The 6,925-nt window shown below is 35.1% G+C and overlaps 1 pseudogene; it reads left to right on the top strand.

Annotated features, from left to right (window-relative positions):
- LOC107559960 (GTPase IMAP family member 8-like) overlaps nucleotides 1-6,816 on the top strand; it is a 13,504-nt pseudogene extending 6,688 nt beyond the window's left edge.
- Nucleotides 6,817-6,925: the final 109 nt, after the last annotated feature.

The raw sequence follows: 6,925 nt of genomic DNA, 5'->3' as shown, positions 1-6,925 counted from the left end.
GCTTTTAAATAATAACATATATAGAAGGTCATTCACACAAACACTAAACGCTATCATGGTAACACACATGAAACTGAAATAATGCAATAAACATTAATTTAACAACATTAGGTGTAACATACAACCCTGATATACAAAACTGATAAGAAAAAACTAATAAGAATCATAGTTATTTCAACAAAACAACATCAAATTTGAAATGTAACGCAGGGAATTGTGCGAATGTCAATTTAAGGTTATTCACTACAAATTATACAGTCTTTTTCACTTCCAAAAATGGTATACTACTGTAAAATTACATGTAATGTCCAATACAGTTTTTCACCGTATATAGGGGAATTTACCGTTAACCATTTAAAAGGTTTTTACTGTAGCATTTTTACAGTCTTTTACCGTTAAATTCACAGTAATTTTTTACAGTGTATAGTATCTACAGTGCTGCTTGAAAGTTTGTGAACCCTTTACAATTTTCTATATTTCTGCATAAATATGACCAAAAACATCATCAGATTTTCACACAAGTCCTGAAAGTAGACAAAGAGAACCCAATCAAACAAATTAGACAAAAAATATTTTCTTTGTCATTCTTTGAAAAGGAATAATAATGTGATCGGATTCCAACTTCATGTCTATTTTATTATTCAATGCTGCTTTCAGTTTTAATGCTGGTCCTACATGTATAGTCAAAAAATTAATTAATTACACTTACTTTAACTGTACAAAGTTTTTACACACAGTTTATATTGTATATATTATTATATATTAAAATATTTCTTAGTTGGGTCAAAACTATTTAGTTAGTTTAGTTCAGATTAGTGTAAAATATTTAACTTTTTGACATTTGCCAAAGTAAATTTTCTTGCGTGGGACCAACTTGAACAAATAAGAAAAGACTATTGTATTAATGTGAGAACAACTACTTATTAAGTGGCCACAGTCTGTGCACAAGTGCCACTCTTCTGCATAGTAATCACAACTTTCATTAACATTACAGAAATTCCTCTAAATATCCAACATGACACTAACAGCTCTTTCCCTTTATTGAAAAACACATAAAATAACACTTAATTCCTAAATGTAATCTCCTAATGCAGTCTCTTGCAAAGCATGGTGGGAACTACAGAGCCACTGCCCAGTTAGTTATTTCAACAAAAATTTATGAAAAACTAGTTTTAACACAAATGAATTAAGTAAACATACATTTTAAATATATTAGGTAGAGTGAACACAATGATATTAAGTTACAAAATGCTCAAAAATCATGTTATTTTAACTCATTTAATTTCATTTAATTAATTCAACTGAACAAGTGGCAAAAAAAGGCTTTTTAATCCATTTCTTATAAGCAACTTTGTTTTTTTTTGTTTTTTTTTCATAATATTACTGATGTATAGGCATTTGCATTTCCAGAGCACAGTTGTGTTTCAATCTCGCTGCTTCTTGGACCTCATGTAGCACAATAAATAATTGTGCTTGTCAAATATCTCCACCTATTTGAGCCACGTACATAATATCATTATTAATGAGCATAGTTATTTTTTCCCCTCTGCTTTCCCAATGGATTGTAAATGAACTGTTTTCTTCTGTGTGCACAAGAGCGATTTATTGATGTGGATGAAAATTTGTATAGATAAATATTGTATTTTTTTTAAAGAATTAGTGAAAATACTTTATTTTACAGCATCTTACTATTAATCTTTGCTTAATTTGTGTTTATTGATGTTTAACATGCTGATCAACAAAATGAGGCAATTCTCTTATGATAATTCATAAATAAAAGTTATTTATTAATTATGAATTGGGAAGCTGAATTTCATAAAAGATATGAAACTGATGGCTGAAACATCCATTACATGTCTTTACTGCATCTGCAGCCAATCAGTTTGCTTGCTCAACATTCAAATAGTCTGTTCAGTGTTTGCTCGAAGTGATCAGTGGCTATCGGAGATTCTCTGAAACCCTCCACCTCCCCCAGCAGCACGAGATTTCATACAGCAGCAGCACTTCTTACAATCACAGTTACTAAACAAACTCCAAGAAATTTGCCATCCAGTAAGTTTTGTTGGCTCTGTGTATTAGTGATTGACTTGCTTAAAAACTACACTTGTTTCATGTACATCATTTAAATTAACATACTTTCCAGAAGGCCAACAATTCACTAAAACAGTTTTTTTATTGGTCTTATGAAGTATTCTAATTTGTTGAGATAGTGAATTGGTGGGTTTTTGTTAAATGTGAGCCAAAATCATCACAAGTAAAAGAACCAAAGACTTAAACTACTTCAGTCTGTGTGCACTGAATTTATTTAATACACGAGTTTCACAATTTGAGTTGAATTACTGAAATAAATGAACTTTTCCATGACATTCTAATTTATTGAGATGCACCTGTATAATACGAACCTACAGGTTGAGCATCACATCAGTGCCCAGATCACCCTAATGGGTTTATTTTGTGCTGATGACTGTACAATATCACTTATTTGATTTTATTAAATGTATAATTCATCAGGTATTTACAGATTCTCAATACAATATTATTTTAGATGTGTGTATTTATTTCAGGTGAAGCCCAACGTCTCTCAGAGCTAAGGATTGTGTTAATGGGGTATAAACTTGCTGGTAAGAGTTCAACAGGAAACAGCATCCTGGGCAGAGAGGAGTTTGACTTGAAGAGTTCTGCTCAGTGTGTGAGGAGACATGGAGAAGTAGCAGACAGACACATCACTGTCATTGAAGCTCCAGGATGGTGGAGTAATTACACTGTAGAGAAGAGTCCTGAGTTACTGAAACAGGAGATTGTGCTCAGTGTGTCTCTGTGTCCTCCAGGACCACACACTGTACTACTGATCATACGTGTGGATATTGGATTTAAAGAGACTGAGAGAAAAGCATTGCAGGGTCATCTGGATCTTCTCGGTGAGAGAGTCTGGAGTCACACTATAGTGCTGTTCACTCATGGAGACTCTCTGTTAGAAACATCTATAGAGCAGCACATTGAGAGTGAAGGGCAGGATCTCCAGTGGCTGCTGGACAAATGTGGGAACAGATATCATGTTCTCAACAATCAGAACAGGAGTGACCACACTCAGATCAAGGAGCTGCTGGAGAAGATTGAGGAGACAGTGGCACAAAACAACAGCTGCCATTTTGAAATAGATAGAAATATTTTACAGGAGATTGATGGTATAAAGAAAACGAAAGAACAAATGGACAATTGGAGAGAGGACAACAGATCACAGACTAGTGAGTGAAATCATAAAATTGTATGAATATTATCTACACACAGTCTCAGTTGTGTTTCCTCCTCATTATTCTTGAGTTGTACACATCTATAGAGCAGCACATTGAGAGTGAAGGGCAGGATCTCCAGTGGCTGCTGGACAAATGTGGGAACAGATATCATGTTCTCAACAATCAGAACAGGAGTGACCACACTCAGATCAAGGAGCTGCTGGAGAAGATTGAGGAGACAGTGACATAAAATAAATGCCTTATTAGGAGGAAGAGCAGCCCTATTAAAATACACGGAAGTGATAATAAAATAAAATCAGAAGAGCGAATGCAGCCATGGATAGATGACGTCAGATCACAAACGAGTGAGTGAAATCACAAAACTGTATGAATATCTCAGTTGTGTTTGTCATCAGTGTTTTTTTTTATAGCTCTTCAGGTGTTGGTTATGTAAGATTTTTTTATTAAAGGGGTCATATGATGCGATTTCAAGTTTTCCTTTCTCTTTGGAGTGTTACAAGCTGATTGTGTATAGATAAGATCCCTGAACCTTTCGGGCTCTGTCTTTACATTTATTTTGAAAGATGAAGCTCGCGATTATGGTAAGGGGCGTTACATTTCCGACGGGGCATAGAGGACCTACAATAATGTACAGTATTTGAAAAATAATGTGTTTTTTGAACATTAAAGCATGTCAACATATTCTGTTACACCAAATACACAAAATAATGATCTTTAAAAAAGCATCATATGACCCCTTTAAAATATAAAAAAATCACTAGTACAGTGTTATATATTTTGCTGACTTGTGTACTTACATTATCCCAAATGTTTCGAAGAATGTTTAAATCCAGAGAAATAAGCAATTTTAACTAGTGACACGGACCGTGTCCATAGTGTCATTGTGTCGCCTGCCAATGACGTCATAACCCCTCGATTTCGCTTCGACGGCTTTCAGCCTCACCCTGCTTCATTCTACTACATTAATAAATCATTGGCTCATCCATGAACATGATTTCTGCCTGAGTTCCATCGGATTGCATCGGCTGTGGGGACGACGTCGACAACACACGATTCCACACTCAGTCACGGCGTCATCAAACTACGCCTTTGTTTCTTTGTTTGTTTTGAATACGCGCCCTCTAGAGGTGAAAACTTACATATTCTGCCTTTAAATAGTTCACATAATAGAGTTTAATCTGATACTAATCTAATACTGATGTATTAAGATTAATCTTCCAACACAACCTTCGATTTTGGCCATGTCCACATGTACACGGGAATTTTTTCCTTCTTCGTTTTTAAAAAATCTCCGTCCACGTGAAAACTCAAACGCATGCTATGAGGCACTGTCAAGAGCATGCCAAGCCAACAGGTGGCGATATAATCTCAACCGTAAAGCCATGTTGGCCAATCAGAAGCCTGAAAAAGTTTCCAGTAGTGAAGTGAAGTGACATGTGGGCAAGTATGGTGACCCATACTAGGAATTAGTGCTCTGCGTTTATCCCATCCAAAGTGCACACACACAGCAGTGAACACACACACCGTGAACACACACCCGGAGCAGTGATAACCAGATATATATATACATATTTATGGAGATAGCAGTGCATGCTCCAACGTCACAAGCCAAAAACTTTCGCTGTCACTGCAACTGGAGTTTTTTGAAAATCTTCACCCTGGCAGGCGTTTTCAAAAATGTTCGGTTTCAGTGACCTGGTGCAACGTTTGCGTGTGGACGAACGGCCAAACCGTTTAGAAAAAGCTGCGGTTTTGAAAATAACTGTCAGGTACAACCCTGTTTAACTTGAATAGGAAACCAAGAGCCACAATGTGCTGTGGTAAATAAAGGTTTATCATCTGAACAGATCATAAGGCACATTACCTGTGTCTGGTGTTCAATTGTTTTAAGCCTTTGATTCTCTAAATGTCAGATTTATGTTAAACTCTTCTGTTCTCATGAAATTATAAAACAGATTTTTGAATTCCAAGTATCTTTTTTTATAAATGTGCCTACTACCTAATACATAAACGTAATGTCAGTGTTCTACTAATGATCTGCTCTCTTGCATTATTGCAGTCAGTGATGCTGAAGGATGTGATTCGTGCTCTCTGGCAAGTTCTGGTTACGGTTCATCTGAAGCAGACGTCAGGTCAATTTTTGGGTCTTCACATTCCAAAGATACATCTCTCATAAGCAGATTCAAGTCAGGGGTCCTGAAAATATTTAACAGCAAGGAATTCACACCACCACTGAGTGAGTGTCTTTTGTTTTATTTGACACTTTCCACTTATACCCAGAATATACACATTACATTTGATAAAACATACAAGGCACAAATTCCATATTATTTATATTTTAGACAAACCTACTTATCTTAAAATGTTTTCTGAAGGTTAAGTTTTAAACCTTCAAATCTGCATTGATGTAATTTATGATCAAGCCATTCAATGAATAATAATTAAAAATCATATCAAATAGACAAAATCTTTTTTATAAATCCAACTTGATTATTATTTGGATAATGTTTTGAAAGTCCTCATGCTTCATGTACTTATTCCATGCAGAATTACCCTTTTTAATTCCCTTTTCTTTTTGCAGTGAATGTAGATGAGAAGTCGAACACATCGTCTCTGGGAAGTCCAGAAGCACACATCAGGTCTTCACATTCTAGAGATTCATCTCACACAAGAAGATATGAGCTCAGTGTCCTAAAAATACATAGCATGGAATTCACACCACTACTAAGTGAGTATCTTTTGTTTTATTTGGCACTTTCCACCAATACTGTACACTCTGGTGTACCCTGACAGTTTTATTATAGCACGAGAGGCATAAATCCCATGTTATTTGTAGTGAGACCTGTTAGATATTTTAGACAAACTTTAAATGCTGACTGTGGCATCACCTTTTGACCTTCTCGAAAATTAAGCCTATACATTTATAATCTGTGAACTGATATTGAATTTGTTGTAAAACAAACTATTAATTATTGGCTTATTAAAAAATTATTGATTTGACATTCAGACATTTTATGTCTGACGTGGCTTTCTACATCATGTGGAGGTAAACTATTTCCATTGCCTCAATTTTACACAAATTGTCTTTTTTAAAAATTATTATTAGTTTTTTTGCAATATAATTTGATCTTGATATTAGTAAAGTGTTATCTAGTGGAAAATGAATGCAAGATCTGTAGTACTGATATTTACTCAATGTACTTATTCGATGCAATAGGCTAACATCATTTTTGAAAGTGAATTGTTTCTATGTTTTCCCCAGTGAGTGGAGACGAGCGGTCGGACACATGGTCTGTGGGAAGCTCTGCATACGGTTCATTCAGCTCACTATCAGGAGAAGATGGCAGTTCAGTTTTTAGCTCATCACACTCAAAAGTCTCATCTCACAGCTCAGCATTGGGGTCTTTGCTGCCCATTTCTCACTCTGTTACACATTCAAGAACCAAAAGAACACAGGATGTGCCCAATGTCTCAAAATATGAGCATAAAGATTTAGACACTGACGTGAAGTGATGGCTGAATAATCCTAGAATTTTGACATCATGTTTAACTGTAACATATACAAAGCAGCTTAAAGTAATAATCAAAATGATTCTATAAATAATTGTTCTTTATTTTAAAAACAGAACAATAGGTCATTTTTGGTGTTATAATACATTTTCTACAGATTG

This window comes from Sinocyclocheilus grahami, unplaced genomic scaffold, assembly GCF_001515645.1.
Source record: "Sinocyclocheilus grahami isolate Dianchi unplaced genomic scaffold, SAMN03320097.WGS_v1.1 scaffold707.1, whole genome shotgun sequence".
NCBI classification, from domain to species: Eukaryota; Metazoa; Chordata; class Actinopteri; order Cypriniformes; family Cyprinidae; genus Sinocyclocheilus; species Sinocyclocheilus grahami.
This window is presented reverse-complemented; position numbering and strand designations above follow the sequence as displayed.